At 45.7% G+C, this 19,210-nt stretch overlaps 1 long non-coding RNA gene across 3 annotated transcripts; it reads left to right on the top strand.

Moving 5' to 3' along the window:
• The first annotated feature begins 8,971 nt into the window (after positions 1-8,971).
• LOC310668993 lies at positions 8,972-14,465 on the top strand. 3 transcript variants are annotated; one of them, XR_014506948.1, is made up of 2 exons: positions 8,972-9,124; positions 14,389-14,465. It is a non-coding gene; the product is annotated as an uncharacterized lncRNA (long non-coding RNA). The 3 variants fall into 3 exon arrangements; XR_014506949.1 differs by lacking the exon at positions 8,972-9,124 and adding an exon at positions 10,753-11,491; XR_014506950.1 differs by lacking the exon at positions 8,972-9,124 and adding an exon at positions 13,514-13,816.
• Positions 14,466-19,210: the final 4,745 nt, after the last annotated feature.

Below are 19,210 nucleotides of genomic sequence, written 5' to 3'. Positions count from 1 at the left end.
CATTTTCTGTAAAAATGCTGCCATTTTCTCTCTTTAATTGTTATTTTTATTTATGTATTCATTTATGACTTGTTTATGTCTTTCTTATGGGCAAATATCTGTACACAGCAGCTGACAAGTAAAACAAAAGTTAAAAGTGCAGAATTTAAAGTGGTACAAAGGCAACGGTAGGGACAAAAAGTATGGCATCGCAGAGAACCTAATTGACTCAGACTATCGCCCAGTAAACATAGGGATTAATTAGTGATAAAGACCGGCACCTGGAACCTTCTGTTAAAAATCAAGCCTGGATATATGATAAATTCCTGCCTGCATTCACTTTTTTCTACTTTGTGACTTCTGGTCAATGGCTGCTGATTGAGCTCTGAATTTATCCTCTCTCCATGTTTTCAATGGGAGAACAGCAGCTTTTACAAGGAAAAAAATGAGTGGAGCTGCTGTACTGAAGTGCATGCTTGGCAGCAGCGACGCTCAGCAGGAAGGGAGAGCAGATGTTTAAGCACGATTTTCATTAAGCAGCTCTTAGACTTCTCTAAAAGGAAGACGTCATGAATGAGAACGGCGACCTTTCTCTTCATCATGTTCCAGCGGAACAACAGTGGGAATACAGGTTCCTCAACTGAGGGCAATTCTCCTGGAGGACATGTATGTCTTGTGCATCCTAAAGACAAATGGGCTTTGTATGCTTGTTTTTGGTCCAATCAGGTGCCTATACCAGAAGTCTGTGTCTTGAAAATGAGATTTGGTGGGGGGTGGGGAGTTTCTAGTGCAGGGATGAGAAACTAGTGGTCTTCCAGACATTGTTGGACCACAGCTCCTATAATCCTTGCCCACTGGCTGTGCTAACTTGAGACTAATGAGAGTTTGAGCCCCAAAAGCATCTAGAGCAGGGGTAGGCAACCTAAGGCCCTTGGGCCACAAGCGGCCCACGGGGTCATTTAACCAGCCCACGAGCTGCCCCCAAACCGAGCCACCCACTCGGCGAGTCCCCGCGCGCTGCGCTAAACTGGCATTGCGTGGGGACTCTGGTGCCAGAAATCGTGTGCGCGCTCACACATGCGCAGTCCGACCCACAGAGAAATCTCCGCTGGAGTGAACCAGCCCAGGCGAGGTAAACCTTGCCGGCCCCTGATCTAGAGGGCCAGAATTTCCCCATCCCTGCAGTAGGGAATAGGAATTAAGAGGTTGCGTGTCCTCGAGAGCGGGGTGTGGAGAACCTTTGACCTTCCACATAGACCCAACTCACATCATCCCTGTGTGTTGGCTGTGATAGCTGGAGCTCAACAACAACTGGAGAGCTGAAGCTTCCTGATCCCATATCTATCCCAAGGCAACGGTGCTGTTGTCAAAAGTATGGGAAAATACATGTCCATCAGTCTTACGTCTCTCAGCTACTCCTCAGTGTGCACCCGATGAGGCAGTTGTCCCCAAAAGCCCTCTTTGAAAAGAAATAAATCCCCAAACAGGCTCACATTCTGCTGATATTTTCTTCATTATATTGGGATGTTTCCCCCTACGTTCTTTAATAATAAAGATGCATTCCCATCTAGAACCCTAAAAGTTCCTCTCCACTGTGCAGTTTTCGCTGAACAACTGGTGGAACAGTCTGCCACCCCCTCCAGTCTCTTTCATCCTCAAGAACCTCTCTGAAATGTACAACAGAAGCAATCAATTGATTCTGAGACACAAGCCTGAACTTCATATCCTCTTACAGCAGTGACTCACATGTTAAAGCCGAAACGTATCTCTATTCCACCCCCAGCTAACAAGTTAGAAGTGAGATATGACTTCTTTAAAAAAAAAAAAAAAAAAAAAAAGCTGACTTGCCCAGTCATTGAGGTTCCTGGCATACTAAGTTCTCAGGATAAGAAAATTCAGAATTTCCTATCTCAGTGGAAATCGATATGTGTATGTCCCTGTGTCAGAGGAAGACAACCACTTTGCTATTTGTGATAAGTGCACTTTAGTTTGTTAGCTACAGAGAGCTGTGGTGTGGAGTGCTCTTGTTGAGGCTTCAGGACAACTCTGCCGTTTTATAGAATATTCCATTTACATCCCTTTCATTTTCCAGCCCCCTTCCCAAACGATGAACCTTCTGTAGCCACTAATCATACTCTGCCCTCACTGTTGTTATTTTTTGGGGGTTGGGGTCTCTCCAGTCGCCCCCCCCCCCGTATAGTGGTGGTGCTGCAAAAAGATTGGACTTTCTCCAAGTCTGCTAAGGCATCCCTCTGTCTCATGCATGCAGGTGGCACCATTTTGCCTGCGTCATCAATATCACTCACAGCCTGAACACTGGAAATAGAGGGAATGATAAAGCTGGGGGGGAGAGAGAGAAGGATCTAGTTATTGGGTTTGTGAGGATGCTTCCGAAATATTTTTCATCCAGATTTCTCAGTTTTTGAAGTTCCAAATCACCATGGCTTCCATTCTGAAGTGGGACCAATGCATTAGGAATCCTCCATTTTTATTTATTTCCAGATTGTGTATAGTGCACGCTGCATGCACAGTTCACCATAGCTTTTGTCTCCTTCATTTCTAGTCTGCTAGTAATATTGCCAATGCACAGAGCCAGCCCTACCAATATTAGGCAGGTTGAGGCAATCACCTTGGATAGCAGATACATATAGTCCTTGCCGTTCCCTTGACCAATCCATTTTTTATGGAAGTCAAAGCTACGTGTTCCGCAGTGCCTTGTCATGCAAGTCTTAAAATTGCCTGCTCTCCCTCAGGGCAAAGAGTCAACGGCCAATCTAATCGGCTTCTGGACACACCACGAGGGGAGGGCACCATCGTGTCAATTTGCCTCAGGCAGCAAAATGTTTAGGACTATCCCTGCCCTAACATGACAAGGGGGGTGGGCATCAACCTTGCTGTGATGGTACTTTGGAATCTTGCAAACACACAGCAGGCTATATGGACTTTCTCTTGATCCAGTAATGCTGCTTCAGTGCTCTTGTGTCTATCTTGACAATTTCTGACTTAAGGAGTAGCAAGTACCCCTTGTTTGCAGAGCTCAGTATGTTCATAGGTGTCCCTATGGTTCTGCTGGGGAATCTCAAAACGGGATGGTTTGTGGCTTTCCAAGCTTCTGTATCTGGCCTTCAGGACTCTTACCAGAGCCTGCTTCTCACCCTCCTTGACTGTTTTTGCCTGGATGTGGAAACAGACTGGTGTGTGTGAGCGTGTGTGAAAACTATCCACCTGTATAAAGGTTAAAAAATAATAATTCATTGCTCCACCTATTTTCCCTCTGGTCAAATCCACAACTAGCATGTGGTAGCAGAAGTTTATGCAGCCCTCATGCAGAGAAACATTCCCCACTCCTATGCTGTGGTATGCCTAGAAAAAAGCAGAATCTGTTCTTTTAACTCTTCTTCTGTTGAAAGGTGAATCAGCAGAGGTTTAGTCTTCTCCTTAAGAAGAGTCCTGCTAGATCAGACCAACTTGCCCTATGTGCTCTAGACATTTAAAGCAGTATCATTCCACTTCAAACCATCATGGCTTTCTCAAAAGAATCCTGGGAGATGTAGTTGTTAAGGGTGCTGAGAGCTGCTCAGATACTCCTATTCCCTGCACTAAGCTACACTTTCCATTGTGTTAACAATAAATCCCTCTTACCAAGGAACTCTGGGAATTGCAGCTCTGCAAGGGGTAAACTACAGTTTCCAAGATTCTTTAGGGAAAGTCATGTGCTTTAAATATGCATTTCACTTGCAGTTAACTTGCGCAATTTCAACCTTGCATGGTTGAAAGCTAGCCAGTTGAAATTGCACAAATTAATTGCATGCAAAGTGGGAAGATTAAAAGCTCCTTTTGCATTGGGTTCTCTTGGCTTTTAAGCTCTCCTCCTTGCTTACCGGGACACGGGTGGCACTGTGGTCTAAACCACGGAGGCTAGGGTTTGCTGATCAGGTCGGCGGTTCAAATCCCCGCAACGGGGTGAGCTCCCATTGCTCGGTCCCTGCTCCTGCCCACCTAGCAGTTGAAAGCACGTCAAAGTGCAAGTAGATAAATAGGTACCACTCCGGTGGGAAGGTAAACGGTGTATCCGTGTGCTGCTCTGGTTTCACCAGAAGTGGCTTAGTCATGCTAGCCACATGACCTGGAAAAACTGCAAACAAACGCCGGCTCCCTCGGCCAGTAAAGGAAGATGAGCACCCCCAGTCGTTTTCAACAGGACTTAACTGTCAGGGGTCCTTTTACCTTGCTTACCAGGCTCTTGGATGCTCTCATGAAATCTCAAGGAGAACTTGGACAGCTCCATGAGATCCAGCAAGAGAGCTTACCAGAGCCCTGTAAGGGCCACTTGGCATGCCAGCTTTGAAAGGTATGGATTGTTGTGCAGGGCTGGTTCCAAAGGAGCGGTTCAAGTATACATGTTTTTGTGCAAGCATGCCATCTCCAGAAAGTAAACCCTGTGCAAGAGGCAATTGTACAGGTGTATGCAACCTATGCTTTTACCCACGCGGGTGGCGCTGTGGGTAAAAGCCTCAGCGCCTAGGGCTTGCCGATCGAAAGGTCGGTGGTTCGATTCCCCGCGGCGGGGTGCACTCCCGTTGTTTGGTCCCAGCGCCTGCCAACCTAGCAGTTCGAAAGCACTCCCGGGTGCAAGTAGATAAATAGGGACCGCTTACTAGCGGGAAGGTAAACGGCGTTTCCGTGTGCTGCGCTGGCTCGTCAGAGCAGCGATGTCACGCTGGCCACGTGACCCGGAAGTGTCTCCGGACAGCGCTGGCCCCCGGCCTCTTGAGTGAGATGGGCGCACAACCCTAGAATCTGTCAAGACTGGTCCGTACGGGCAGGGGTACCTTTACCTTTTTATGCAACCTAAGGGACAGATGTTGTGTCTTCCATTTCTCCTTCTGGCCACTAGGTGTCAATAAGAAGCTCACCCGCAGCAGATTCAAACCATCATCATAAAAAAAAAAAAGCTTTTCCTTTAGGGAGCATTCCCTTCTGGCACCATGAAGCATGACATGATGGGAGATCTATGATTGTGATTCCCCACACCTTTTTAATGAACTTAAGAAGCTGCCTTTTAAGGAACCAGATGGTTGGCCCCACCCAAGTCAATATTAACTATGCAAAACTGGAAGCGGTGCTTTATAGTTTCAGGCAGTTCCTTTTCCTGCAACCTTAAATGGAGGTGTTGGGGACTGAACCTGAGGTTTTGTTTTTGCCTGGACAGCATGTGCTCCACTACTAAGCTATGGCTTATGGGCCATATGAATTGGGATCACAATGCTGTAGAGGAGGTATTTAATCCTCTCCCCTCCCACACATCACAGAATCTCCTCTCCCCTCCCACACATCACAGAATCTCCTCTCCCCTCCCACACATCATAGAATCATAGCATTGTAGAGTTGGAAGGGACCCCAAGGGTCATCTATTCCAGCCCCTTGCAATTCAGGAATCTTAACTAAAGCATCCTTGACAGATGGCCATCCAACCTCTACTTAAAATCCCCCAAGGAAGGAGAGGCCTGGTTTTACTGGGGCAGTTGAGGGGTATGCCAAAGCATGGGATGAAACAGAATGGTTGGGGAGCATGAGAGAGGAAAAATAAAAATGTTAATTGTGTGCTTCACAACTGACATAATGCACATGGGCATCTAAAGCTGCCCCCAACGACCATTAAGTCTGAAGTCTAAGATTACCAATTTGTTGCCACTTCTCAAATAATGGATACCAAGCAGGTAAATAGTTTCATATAACGCAGGGACTGGCAAACTTTTGGCCCTCCAGGGATTGCTGGACTACAACTCCCATTAGCTCCAGCAAGCATGGCCCATGACTAGGGATGATGGGGGTTGTAGTTCAGTAACATTCCAAAAGTTCCCCACACCTGCTCTATGCTAATCTGCTACAAAGGAACCTGGAATCCGTCACTATTACCTCATTCACTTGCCTGAGCAAGGAGAGTTCACCTCACCATTCTTGCTCTGGAAAAATATATATCCAGGAGCTGTGTTTTGCCTGGTACATCACTGCTGTGTAAATTGTGTTCATCAGCAGAATATATTACCTTGAGGATATGCAGAACTACAATTCCCTGGGGATATGCACGTCTTATATAGGAGCAAGACACTTTGAACAACTGGATCACAAACTAAATTAAATAGGGCACAGTATATACCTGCTGAATCCTGTGGATGTAATCTGTAAAGGGGAGATTCTTTTTCTCTGCTTTGTTCATTATTGTTATGTGTTTGGCTTTGTTTTAATCAGACTTTGAGCCTTGGAGAAGGCCACGGAAATCTCCTTCATGAAAAGACATCAGAGATGAAGGGAGGAAAACAAACTTGACAAAACCAGGTCACTACACCAGCAAGAGAAAGAAAATATGAGCTGTCCTCCTGGATCAGAGCACAGCATCCGTTGTAGTGCAACCACTGAGGTGGTGCCGATTCCAGCTTAGGAAAGGGCATCGGTGGCTGGTGCCCACTGGGACTGGCAGTGCAGAAGGCAGGGAGGTCAAGAGGAGGCAGAGCCAGAGTCAGGGACAGGAAGATGCAATGAATTCTAATCTAAGTAACTACCAGCCAGCTGCCAGTCTCCCTTTCTTGGGCAAGCTTCTTGAGTGGGTGGTCATGCCAGATCCAAGGACTCTTGGAGGAAAAATGATTTTCTAGATAGATTAAAATTGGGGTTTAGGCCCAGTGTTGGCATGGAAACTGCTTTGTCCACCCTGTATGATGACCTCTGCCAGGAGAGATGCAGGGGAAATGTGCCCCTGTTAATTCTCCTCAACCCCTCAATGGACTTCAGTTCTATCAACTATGGCAGGCATAGGCAAACTCGACCCTTCAGATGTTTTTTAGGACTACAACTCCCATCATCCCTAGCTAACAGGACCAGGGGTCAGGGATAGTGAGAATTGTAGTTTCAAAACATCTGGAGGGCCGAGTTTGCTTATGCCTGGACTAAGGTATCCTGCAGCAACAGCTGTCTGAGCTCGTGGTGGGTGGCACCACTTTGTGGTGGTTCTGGTCCTACTTGGATGGTCATTTCCAGAGGGTGATGCTTGGGGAGTGCTCTTCAGCCCCATGGATACTTCATCGTGGGGTTCCTCAGGGTTTGATTTTATGCCCTACGCTGTTTAAGATCTGCATGAAACCACTGAGTGGGGTTATCTGGAGTTTTGGAGTACATTGTCAGCAATATGCTCTTGGCACACAACTCTACTTCTCCTTTACAGGTGGGCAGGGGATGTGCTGGACCATGCCTTGCCTTAGTAATGGACTGGATGAGGGCCAACAAACTGAGGCTCAATCCAGATAAGACAGAGGATACTGCTAGTAGGCACTTCCTCTGGGTGGGTGGATGGATGGATGTGGGGGGAGATACACTCCTTCTCAAGGAGAGGGTATGAAGATTGGGGGATCCTTTGCTGTCACTTGTGGCCCAGGTGGCCTCAGTGGCCCAGAGTCCCTTCCATCAGCTGCAGCTGCCCCCCTGTCTGGACAGGGATAGCCTAACTTCTGTAGTCTATGCTCTGGTGACCCCTAGGTTAGATTACTGCAACACATTAAATGTGGAGCTGCCTCTGAAGATGGCTTGTGACCATAATCAGTGAAACTGCCATGTCCTATGTCAGGCCATTTGCACATCTAGCTCACTGCCATCTCCTCTGATGGGCAGCCATCTCTCTCAAAGAATGTTTTCCAGCACTATGGCACAAGCTCCATTGCCACTCCTATTCCTTTGACTGTAATTTGTTATAAACTGTTTTTGAAAGCAAACTTTAAATTTCTGTCACTCACCTTGGAACCTGATGGTGAAGGGCTGGTAAAGAAATCAGATAAACAGTAATGAATAATACGTTCCTAGCAGTTTTGGGGTGCTTAGGAGGGCTATGCATTTGAGATCTTGGCAAGACTTACAACACCTGGTAGGGTGAGCAACACATGATCTTTATTATCCTGTGGGCAGCTGTGAGAATAGCAGCTTCCCTTGCAAATTTGTGACTGGGGGAAAGTATGAACCAGAGTGATTTAGGAGAAGCTCTAGTTTTTGGGGGGCTGGTGGTAGGAAATTCTAGCTAATGCTCTTTGCCATTACGCTGCACTTCCTAAGCTATCATCAGCCACCGTGGTGAGGAACCCAGTGTGGGAGGAACCAAACTGAACTGGCCCACCCAGTGATACAAGGCACTAGGGCTGCATAGGAGAGTAGTTTGATGTGGCAGCTGTGTCACTAGGTTGGCATCAGCATTGGCTTGTAGATGCATAGACTAGAGCACTTGGAGCTACAGGAGCCTTCCTCTCTCTGGGGCCCTCCAGATGTTTTGAGCTACAACTCCCTGTCTGGTGTTAATGGGAGCTGTAGCCCAAAGCACCTGGAGGGTTCTAAGTTGGGGAGGGCTCTCTTACAGTAAGGTGTCATGGACGGGTTGGACCCAGAGGAATGGTAGGAGGATCCAGCTGGGGAACAGCCAAGGGAAGAAGGCTCAGAGCCCAGGGAGAGGTGGTGGGGCGAAGATGAGTGGTCAGAGGGAGAAGGGGGAGAAGACTGGGAAGAGGAGGTGTCGGAAGAGGTAACAGGGCCTAGTAAGCTGGGTGAGCCTGTGGCAGAGAGAGGTTCAGAATCAGAGGCAGAAGAAGGCGAGTGGGAGGAGGCAGAGAGGAGTGGCTGGTGAAGAGTCACAGGTGTCTGTTCGTCCTGCTGCAGCAAGCTTCCCTTCCCCCAGGTCTCCAAGAACCAGGAGAGGCATGAAGTGGGAGGAGCAAAAGCAGACACTCAGGTGCTTGGAAAACACCCTGGAGAAGAGGAGACATAGCCTGCTATGGGGAGGCAGGGACCAATTGCTTCATAGGGGCAAGACCTGAGTTGCTGTGCAGATCCTGTTTTGCTAATAAAGAGTTAACTCCAGGTTGCTCAGTGTGATTTACTGCTGGCTTACTCCTGTCACAGGGATGGTGAGCCTTTCTCAACCCAAGGGCCACCTTCTGAGGGTGCAGGGGCAAAGCGGGTGGAGCACAGAATATTAGCTCTACCATTGTACAGTAGGCTAGTGTCTGCACACACTCACCCACCCCTCTCTGTGCTTCATTCAGGCAGGCAAGAGGCATTATACAAGTTCAAAGGCACGTTCCAGAGGGGCAGAAATGCTCAAGAGCAGGTGAGAAGCAAGGTTGGTGAGGGGTGTAAACTGGTAGACTGGGAGGGCTACACTTGGCCCCTTAGCCAAAATGAGGGTTCTTGTGTTAATTCACAAAGCCCTAAACAACTTTGGCCCAAAGGACCTTAAGGTCCATTTGATTCCTGATACTCTGCCTTGATCACTAAGATTATCTGATGGGGCACTTCTGGTGGCTCCCCATACCCTCATGTTTGGTCTGTCTTTAGTGTGGAAGGCCCTGCCCTGTGCATCTACCTACCAGTAGAAGTCCAGTAGGAATCAGCCTTGCCTTCTTTTAGACCTTACCTGGAAAAGTGGCCTACCTGGTCCAGCATCTCACAGTGGCCAACTAGATGTGTGTGGGAAACCCAAAAGCAGGAGCTGAGCACAAAAGGGTTCTCACCTGTGGTTTCCAGCAACCACTGGTATTCACACTGCCTCTTCAAGTAGAGATTAGAACCCATTAGGCTCAGTAGCCATTGATATAACATTATCTTCCGTGAACTTGTCCCATCCTCCTTTAAAGCCATCAGAGCAACGTGTGCATGTGAATCTCCTGCAGCAGGAAGTTCCACATCCTGGGTCCCCAACAGAAAAGTCCCTTTCACCTGTCTGTGCTCTGAAGGGGGGGGGGGGAGATGCACAGAAGGGTCTCGCCAACCAGCATTCCACCGTCCTGGAAGAAAACAAGTCGTGAAAAGGCTTTAGTATTCCCATGCAACCAATGGCAAATGCACCAGCGGGTTGTACTGAATGTGATGTGCATTGGTTCCATGTCTGATGTGTCACTATCACCCACATCTTATCTCATCATGAGATCACCCTGAAAGTGCCCAGTGATTCTGATTGCGAATTTAAGTTGCTATGGAGCAGGGTGGCGGGTGGCGATGAGAGCAATAGGAAACCAGCAATTATTTTCCAGCACAATGCTGTATAAAACAACAATCTCTGGGCACAGAGAGGAGAAATGTTGCAATATAATTATTATGCTATATTGCCTCCCGGTTGCGTGTGTCAGCCCATGGCTGCAAAGGCAAACGAGTGCAAATAAAAGGTAAGGTTCTTTTGTTTTCACAAAGGGATGGTGAGGATACAAATGATTAAAAGGCTGCATATGGTTTTGGTTGCAGAGGCTATAAAAGTGCTCGTCAATTGCAGCAATCTACCACCCACACAGTCTTTTTTAAATTTATTTTAAATTTAAGAGGGAGGGGGAAATCAACCTTGCTCCAAGAGAAGTACACCTGGATTCTGGATGGGCACAGCATACCAGCATGCAAGATCCCTCTAGATCAGTTTTGCCTGCACTGACTGGCAGCAGTTCTCCAGGGTTTCAGGCAGGGGACATTCACAGCCCTACCTAGAGACACCAAGGATTGAACCTGGGACCTCAGGGGCTGAGTTACAGCCCTTCCCCAAAACCCCACTCAGTTCTGTGATGCTTAATTTTCAGAATGGCTTTGAAGGGGATATTATTATTATTATTATTATTATTATTATTATTAATTGAATTTATATGCCACCCTATACCTGGAGATCTCAGGATGGTTCACAGAATAAAATCAAAATATAAAACCACAAAGTATGTAATCAAAATAAAAAACAACAACCGAATAACCCCACCACCACAAAAAAACCCAAACCCACATTTTAAGAGGACATAGCATGTCAATGTGCTATCCACTCCCATAAAGAAGCAGGGTGAGGAATATAGTCTGTAAAAACTATATTTGTTTGGCTATATTTGCTTTGTCCCCTTCTGGGTTGTGATGTGAACCTTCCAAAGTAGACACAGGACTATTGCAGGCTACAGATTTGATTGGCAGGTCACGACGGCCTTTTCCAATCCATTTTCCCGACAATTTGCAAAGGCACAGTGACCTGCAATCTGTGCACGTCATGAAGCTGTCTCTTGAGCAAGAAGGAAACTAGCTCAGCCTGCTTTTTTTCTTGGTTTGCCAAAGAACTTTGAATATGCTCCTTTTTTCTGTGAATGAAGCTCACAAGATTGCTTCACATTACAATAAACTAATTATATTATTATTATTTTATAATAATATTACCTTTCTCTTACCTTTCCTGCCCCGCCCTGGCCACAGTGATCCATGCGACGGTCACCTCCAGGCTTGACTACTGTAATTTGCTCTACGTGGGGCTGCCCTTGAAGCTGTCCCAGAAACTCCAGCGGGAGCAGAATGCTGCAGCGAGGCTCCTCACGGGGTCTCTGCCATGGGAGCATATTCACCCAGTGCTTTTCAAGCTGCACTGGCTCCCGGTGGAGTACAGGGTCAGATTTAAGGTGCTGCTTTTGACCTTTAAAGCCCTTCACGGCCTAGGACCCTCGTACCTACGGGACCGCCTCTCCCGGTATGCCCCACGGAGAGCCTCAAGGTCCATAAATAACAACACCCTAGAGGTCCCAGGCCCTAAGGAAGTTAGATTGGCTTCAACCAGAGCCAGGGTCTTTTCAACTCTGGCTCCGGCCTGGTGGAACGCTCTGCCTCATGAGACCAGGGCCCTGCAGGATCTGACCTCTTTCCGCAGGGCCTGTAACACAGAGTTGTTCCGCCTCCCTTTTGGCCTGGAATTAACTTGATCCCCTCCCCCTCTTTCTTTTTTCCTTTTTCCTTCTCTGACAGAACTCCTACTTGGGGACTTCCCTGGCTTTTTTCTGGTCCACATAGGACCAGTCTGGATTGTTAGCCTTGGTGAAGACTTGACGTTTTCATCCCCAAAAAAGTTTTTGAGTTTCTGCTGAAATGAGGCTGCATTTTAATGTTGTATTTTAATCTTGTTTTTAAGTTGTATTTCAATCAATCTGTTTTATATTTGGTGTTAGCCGCCCTGAGCCCGGTTTTGGCTGGTGAGGGCAATATTATTATTATTATTATTATTATTATTATTATTATTATTATTATTATTATTAATTCACCAGTGAGAATACAAAATACATGATAAACAAAAACCAAAGCAAAACCAATAACCCCCACATACAAACACATTTTAAAGGCTATAGATTGTCTATTCAGCCCAGGGCCTGGTTACAGAGAAACATTTTTGCCTGGTGCCTAATTATACATAATGAAGGCACAAGGTGAATCTCCTTGGGGAGAGCATTCCACAAATTTGGAGCCACTACAGAAAAGGCCCATTCTTGTGTTGCCACCTTCCAGATCTCTTGTGGAGGAGCTTACCTTCCAATATTTCACTGATGAAAATAGGGATGTCCTAATTATTATTATTATTATTATTATTATTATTATTATTATTATTATCCCTCCTATCTGACTGGGTTGCCCCAGCCAATCTGGTGGGCTTCCAACAGATATAAAAACATAATAAATATTTTTTTTTAAACTTCCCTATGCAGGGTTGCCTTCAGATGGCTCAGGGGTCAGATAACTCCACACCCTCCAACATTTCTCTGATGATAATAGGCACGTCCTAAGGAAAAGTGGGATCAAATTCCTGGATCAAATCAGAAACAGGGACAGCTTCTGTAAATCTGGGACTGTCCCTGGAAAATCAGAATACTTGGTGGGTCTTAAAGAAAGGCCTCAGATTGTGATCACAAGGTTTTGATCCGTTCATATGGGGAGAGGCAGTCCTTGAGTTAAGGCAGTCCTAAACCCATGGGTAGACAAAGTAAGGCCCGGGGGCCAGATCCGACCCAATCGCCTTCTCAATCCAGCCCGTGGACGGTCCAGGAATCAGCATGTTTTTACATGAGTAGAATTTTATTTAAAATGCATCTCTGGGTTACTTGTGGGGCCTGCCTGGTGTTTTTACATGAGGAGAATGTGTGCTTTTATTTAAAATGCATCTCTGGGTTATTTGTGGGGCAAAGGAATTTGTTCATTTTTTTTCTTCAAAATATAGTCTAGCCCCCCACAAGGTCTGAGGGACAGTGGACTGGCCCCCTGCTAAAAAAGGTTTGCTGATCCCTGCCTAAACTGTTTAAGGCTGTACAGGTTAAAACCAGCACTTTGAATTGGGCCCAGAAACTGATGAGTAGCCAGAGCGGTTGGGCCATGATCAGTGTAACATGCTCAAACATTCTTGCCCCAATGAGCAGCCTGGCCCACAAATTCTGCACTGGCTATTTGCTTTCTGAAAGGCAGCAGAGACGAGAAAAGCATTAAGGCCATCCTCCTACAAGCTCTGTAGGAGACCGAAGTGAGGGGAAAGTGAACACTAGGAACATAGGAATCTGTCTTGGACAAAAGTAGTACTGGCAGAAGCTCTTCAGGTTTTCAGGCAGGACCTTTGACCATCCCCACTGGAGGTCTCCAGGGCTTGAACCTGACACCTTCTGCATGAAAAGGCCAGCTGCTCTACTACTGAGCTATGGTCCTACCCAACAAGCACATAAAAGAAATCCTGGGCGGGGGGGGGGGGAGTGTGGAGTAGATGCCTCTGCATTAGCTTGTTTTCCATTTGCTAAATTGCAAAGGATTAATTATCCAAATTAACTTGCATTGCTTCAGCTGCATCTCTTAGGTACCTGGCCAGCCATTTATTATGAAATGATTTTTATCCCTTGCTCTCTTCCTAACTTACCACTCCTGAAGGTTTTTGAATGAGGTAGTTCGGTCAAAGTCCCATTGATTTAAATGTAAGATATTTAAGTATGTGCTTCATGCAGCTTTGCAAGCCTTCAGAGTTACTAGCTCACTTGGCCAGACACATCAGGTAAGTCATTTGTGCCACATCAATACCCCAAAAGGGGGGGGGGTGGAATCTAACATGCTTCCTTTTTGCAAAAACTTCCTGCCCTGGTCACCTGGCATCAGTTTTGTGTCTTAAGTCTCTCCTCTTCAATATCCTTTGGACTTCAAAATGCTCAACTTTGGCTGGATCGTGTTATTATATGTTACGGCTACATGCTTTGGTAACCAGGAAATACCTTTTTTATAAAACATTTTGCAGTTTTTTATTTGCAGAACATCTTATTTCTTCACGTCATGTTTGTTTTCTCTGCCTCTGTTGCAAAGTGACCACATGCAGGAGTATTTTTTAAAGTCAACACAGTCTTGGTGTTTTTTGTTAAGAGCTCTGGTCCTCCTTTTTATGAGATTTATGGCTTTAATTTCCTTTTGTGATGTCAAAAAGAGAGAGAAAAGAACAAAGAGTAACCCCTCCAAAAACAATCCCCATTTCGTAAAGGGCATTTACAGGATGGTTAATGTGAGTTGTATAACGGTGTCTAATTAAACTGCGGCTGTGCAGTGTAAATTTAACATGATTATCCTTTGCCTCGGCAGACGACTTAAGGGCAGTGATTTAGTTGGCAGTAGATGAAGACAGCAAGAGACTCAGAAGCTGCAACAAAATATTAGTACCCAGAAGCACTTCTCTGTTGTTGCTGATCGGCCAGGTACCAGACTTTCTTCACAAAGACAACCGCAGGTGTCAATGAGAAAATTGCCTGGCAGATAGAATCTTACTTCTTTCTTTAAAACACACACATGCATGTGCAAACTGAGACTGGTTGCTGTGCCACAGACCTTAAAATCAGCGAATAAAGGAGTCAGTGAGAGGATTACGCCTTGCATAAGAGTTTTAATGTCTGTGCTGAAGGTTCAGGATTCATTTGTACTACGTCTCGCAAATTGGCATTGGACTCGGGCAGGAACTGAAACAAATTGTTTGCAACACTTATGGATTCCTTTCCTCCCCCCGCCTCCACCCACCAAGAGTGAAAACAAGAGTTTGCTGGGGCTGACTTTCAGTTCATTTCAGTAAGCAACAAGTTCATAAGACCATCACGGAGAGAGTGAGGGTGTTAGATTGGATTTCTATTTGGTGTCATGCAATTAAATGCACCCCTTTATTTCCCCTGCCCTCTGCCACCCTCCACCATAACCGCTGGAGTTATAAACTGTTGCTGGACAGTTAGGAATAAAAAACTATTTGACCCAGGTGTTATTTTGAGAGAGGGCTTTGATGTACAGTGGTATCTCAGGATACATACGCTTCAGGTTACAGACGCTGCTAACCTAGAAATAGTACCTCGGGTAACGAACTTTGCTTCAGGATGAGAACAGAAATCGTGCGGCGGCGGTGCAGCGGCAGCAGGAGGCCCCATCAGCTAAAGTGGTGCTTCAGGTTAAGAACAGTTTCAGGTTAATAACGGACCTCCAGAACGAATTAAGTACTTAACCCGAGGTACCGCTGTATTCTTAGGCAGCTGCTCTCAGTTAAGGGAGTGTGTTAAGTAGCAGGTGTGTTTGTATACATATGAGCAGCTATAGTTCATATCTGGACATTTTTAAAAGATCGTTTCTTTATTTAGGGTGCAATCCTACACCCACTTACTTGGGAGTAAATCCCAAAACTCAATGGGATTTACTTACTCTTGAGTACACATGTATAGGTTTGTGCACTCAATGTAGTATTTATACCCTGCCTTTCAGAGCAAACCCATTGCAAGGTGACTCACAGCAAAACAGCGAGCAATAAAACATTAAAAACGAGATCAGCAAGTTGGCAGTTGAAACAGCAGCATCTAAAATTATTGTTTTTAGAAAGGTAACTGGAATATTAAAGCTGTTAACATTCACTTGAAAGAGAACACATTTGGGGAGTCTTTGAAAGCAGGGGGTGGGTGGGGTGGGAATCATGGCTTCCCCATTCTGGGAACTGCAGTTTGTTACGGGTGCCTAGCTCACAGAGCTACAATTCCCAGCACCCTTAGCAAACTACAGTTCCCAGGATTATCCATGACTGTTCCAAGTGGTATAAGTGTGCTTGTAGAGTGTTCCAGGAGGTTAAAATGTTTTCCCGCTTGTCTTTCACCATTACCATTATTGATTCCAGATTTGTGGTCATTTATTCTTTTGTAGAGCAGCACAATGGGTGGTGCTTAGAGAACTTATGGTCCAAAACAGCTGGGGAATACCAGTTTGGAAAAAGCAGGAGTGTTAGCTATGGAGGAGAGAGCTAAACTATTCTACCATAATTTACAGCAGTTGCATGCTTAGCATACTGTATATATAATAAATTTAAGCACTCCACCCCCCCCAAAAAAAATTCTTTACGCTTCACATAGCTACAATTCCCAGCACCCTTAAGAAACTACAGTTCCCAGGATTCTTTGTGGGTGGTTAAATGTTCTTTAAATCTATGGTGTACATAGTGTGTTTGGAGCTGAAAAATCCAAACAGCTCTCTCTCTCTCTCTCATTGCTAACTTTCCACAGATCTTCTTACTCAATTTAAGTGTTTCACTGAAGATGGGGCACAAGGCTATCCAAAGGTAAGAGTAGAGAAATATAACTTCTGGCCTGCTCTTGTTTTTTATTTTAAGAACCAGAGTGCTATAAAAAGTGATGGATCCCTTACAATTTTACAGCCCACTATGATTTAACTGAACTGCAATGACTCATTAGTCAGGAAGCTACTAATATGCCCTAAAGCAGCACGGAAAAAAATACTTACCAAAACCATCTGCAATTTATTTTTATTTTTATTTTTAAATTGCAGGTCTGCAGAAATTTAGAGCTTTGAGGCATTTTTTTGCACATTTCATCTCAAACTGAAACAATTTGCTGTGTTTTATGCCTCCCTTCCCACCAGCTAATTTAGTAGTACTAATAAATGTCTTCCAAATGTATAAAGTGGTTTTCTTCTCTCCCTGTCCCCCCCACCACCACCACCTTGCCCTACATCTCAATGAGCTTTCTTGGCAAAAGCTGCTTCACACAGTCAGTCCAACGTTCTTCCGCCAAACAGAACAGCTAAAAGATCATCTCATCCCAAACAAGATATAACCAGTGCAACATATCTAGAAAAAGAGGTGCTGAAACTCACCATAAACAACTCCCTTGTTCTCTTATTATGGCAATGTCACCCACCTGAGAGGTGCCAGAATTGAGCTTCAGTGAGTTCTGGCTGAAAAAAAAAGGCCTGATTATAACCCACTGGCCCAGCCTCAGTGCTCAGATATAACTAAAGGTAAAGGTACCCCTGACCATTAGGTCCAGTCGTGGCTGACTCTGGGGTTGCGGCGGTCATCTTGCTTTACTGGCTGAGGGAGCCGGCGTACAGCTTCCAGGTCATGTGGCCAGCATGACTAAGCCACTTCTGGCGAACCAGAGCAGCACATGGAAATGCTGTTTACCTTCCCGCCAGAGCGGTACCTATTTATCTACTTGCACTTTGACGTGCTTTCGAACTGATAGGTTGGCAGGAGCAGGGAAGGCACATATGAGTATCACCAACATAGCTTATTTTGATTCAAAGGCCTTTACCAATACGTAGGTGTCTTCTGATGATCTTGGGTATGAATTAAACATTTGACTGTGTGTTTCTCTTTGTTCTGTGCTCTTCCCCAGGAGATCTCTTTCGTTTTTTGGGGGGGGGGGGGCAGAAGCCAGAATATAGAATGAAAACACTTCCACAGCTCAGCCCCCGTGCCTCTACCTCCCCTTGTCTCATTTCCTTTTTGACACCCAAGCAAGCAGCTGACATCAAATAAAACATTCTTTTTTTGGAAGCATTGCTAAACAAGTTCACACTGAGCTTTGCCCTATGTGGTGCTTGGTTTTTAAAATCCTTGCTCTCGTGTGCATCAATTTATCAAAGACAACAGTTAACCATGTCAGAAGTAAAGTATAGCTCAGGGATAGGTGCACTGCATGCAGAAGGCCTGTGGTTTTCTGGTCTTGGGTCACACACCCAAGTTGGAGGAAACCAACTCTAGGATGAGTCTAGAGAAAGCTCTGGCACTCTCTTCCTCTCCACTCTGGTGTGGCTGCAAGGAAGAAATGGCAAGCTTTTGCCTCCATGCACCACAGTAGTGTTGCATCTGAACCCTAAACTGTGGTTATTCCTATGCTTTATTTCTTTGTTGAAACAGAGCAGCTTCATAAACCATGGACATTGGCAATGACTTGTTTCAGTAAACCAGGGATGGGGAATATGTGTCCCTCCAGATGTCATTGGACTCCAACTTTTGTCAGCCCTATCCAGGTCTCGAAAACTTTAGGATAGAGAGCTGAGGTGCCAGGCTACCGGTTGGAATGGGCAATATTGAGCTTGATGTGCCAATATTCCAACTTTGACCAATCCATCTGAAGTACCCGCTACCTAATTTCAAAAGTGGTTCAGAAGATGGATGCTTTCAAATAAAAGGCTCTGTCTCCGCTTCTGCATGGCTTCCAAGAGGTGTGCTGAGAACCCAGCAGCAGCTGTTCCTCAGCAGTTAATTCTCAGTAAGAAATCCTAAAACAGCCTTATGCAGCATAGCACCTTCCAGATGTGTTGGACTACAGCTTCCCTCAGCCCTAGGCAACATGCCCTATGGTCAGGAATGAGGGGGGTTGCATCTTAAAGAAGGGAACATCCCACAGGTTAGGGCTGGTGAGAGGTCTAGGTTAGGAGTCCTGAGGGCTGGAGAGAGAGTCCTGGAGGTCAACATTTGATCCCCAGCCTGAGACTCTTCGTTTATGGTACAGTGGTGCCTCGCAAGATGAAATTAATTCGTTCTGCGAGTTTTTTCGTCTTGTGAATTTTTTCGTCTTGCAAAGCACCACTGTGTATTGATGGTTTCCCATAGGAATGCATTGACGGTTAAAAAAAAAAAAAGGCACAAGACGTTTTCGTCTTGCAAAGCAAGCCCATAGGGAAATTCGTCTTGCGAAGCAACTCAGAAAACGAAAAACTCTTTCGTCTTGCGAGTTTTTCGTCTTGCGAGGCATTCGTCTTGCAAGGTACCACTGTATTGTTCTTGTCATTCCATAGGTGTATGGTGCCAATGATTTTAAAATGATAGTACTTTGAGAGCATCTAAATAAAAGTTGAATCAAATGGGTTTCGCCTTTGTTATATATCCTAGTATGACCAAGCAATGAATAGTCTAGTTCAGGGGTCAGCAAACTTTTTCAGCAGGGGGTCGGTCCACTGTTTCTCAGACCTTTTTTGGGGGGCAGACTAAATTTTTTTTTGGGGGGGTGATGCAAGAGCACCACAAGCCCCGGTGGCTGCTTACCTGTGTCTTGTGAGCATCAGGGGCTGGCGGCAGCGGAGGGACGATGAGCAGAGCGCGAAAGGGCTCCAGAGAGGGGCTGCTTAAAATGGCGGCCGC

Source organism: Podarcis tiliguerta (assembly GCF_965153285.1).
Source record: "Podarcis tiliguerta genome assembly, chromosome: Z".
Classification (NCBI taxonomy): domain Eukaryota; kingdom Metazoa; phylum Chordata; class Lepidosauria; order Squamata; family Lacertidae; genus Podarcis; species Podarcis tiliguerta.
Note: the sequence above shows the minus strand (reverse complement) of the source record. Positions and strands in the feature narration are given on the sequence as shown.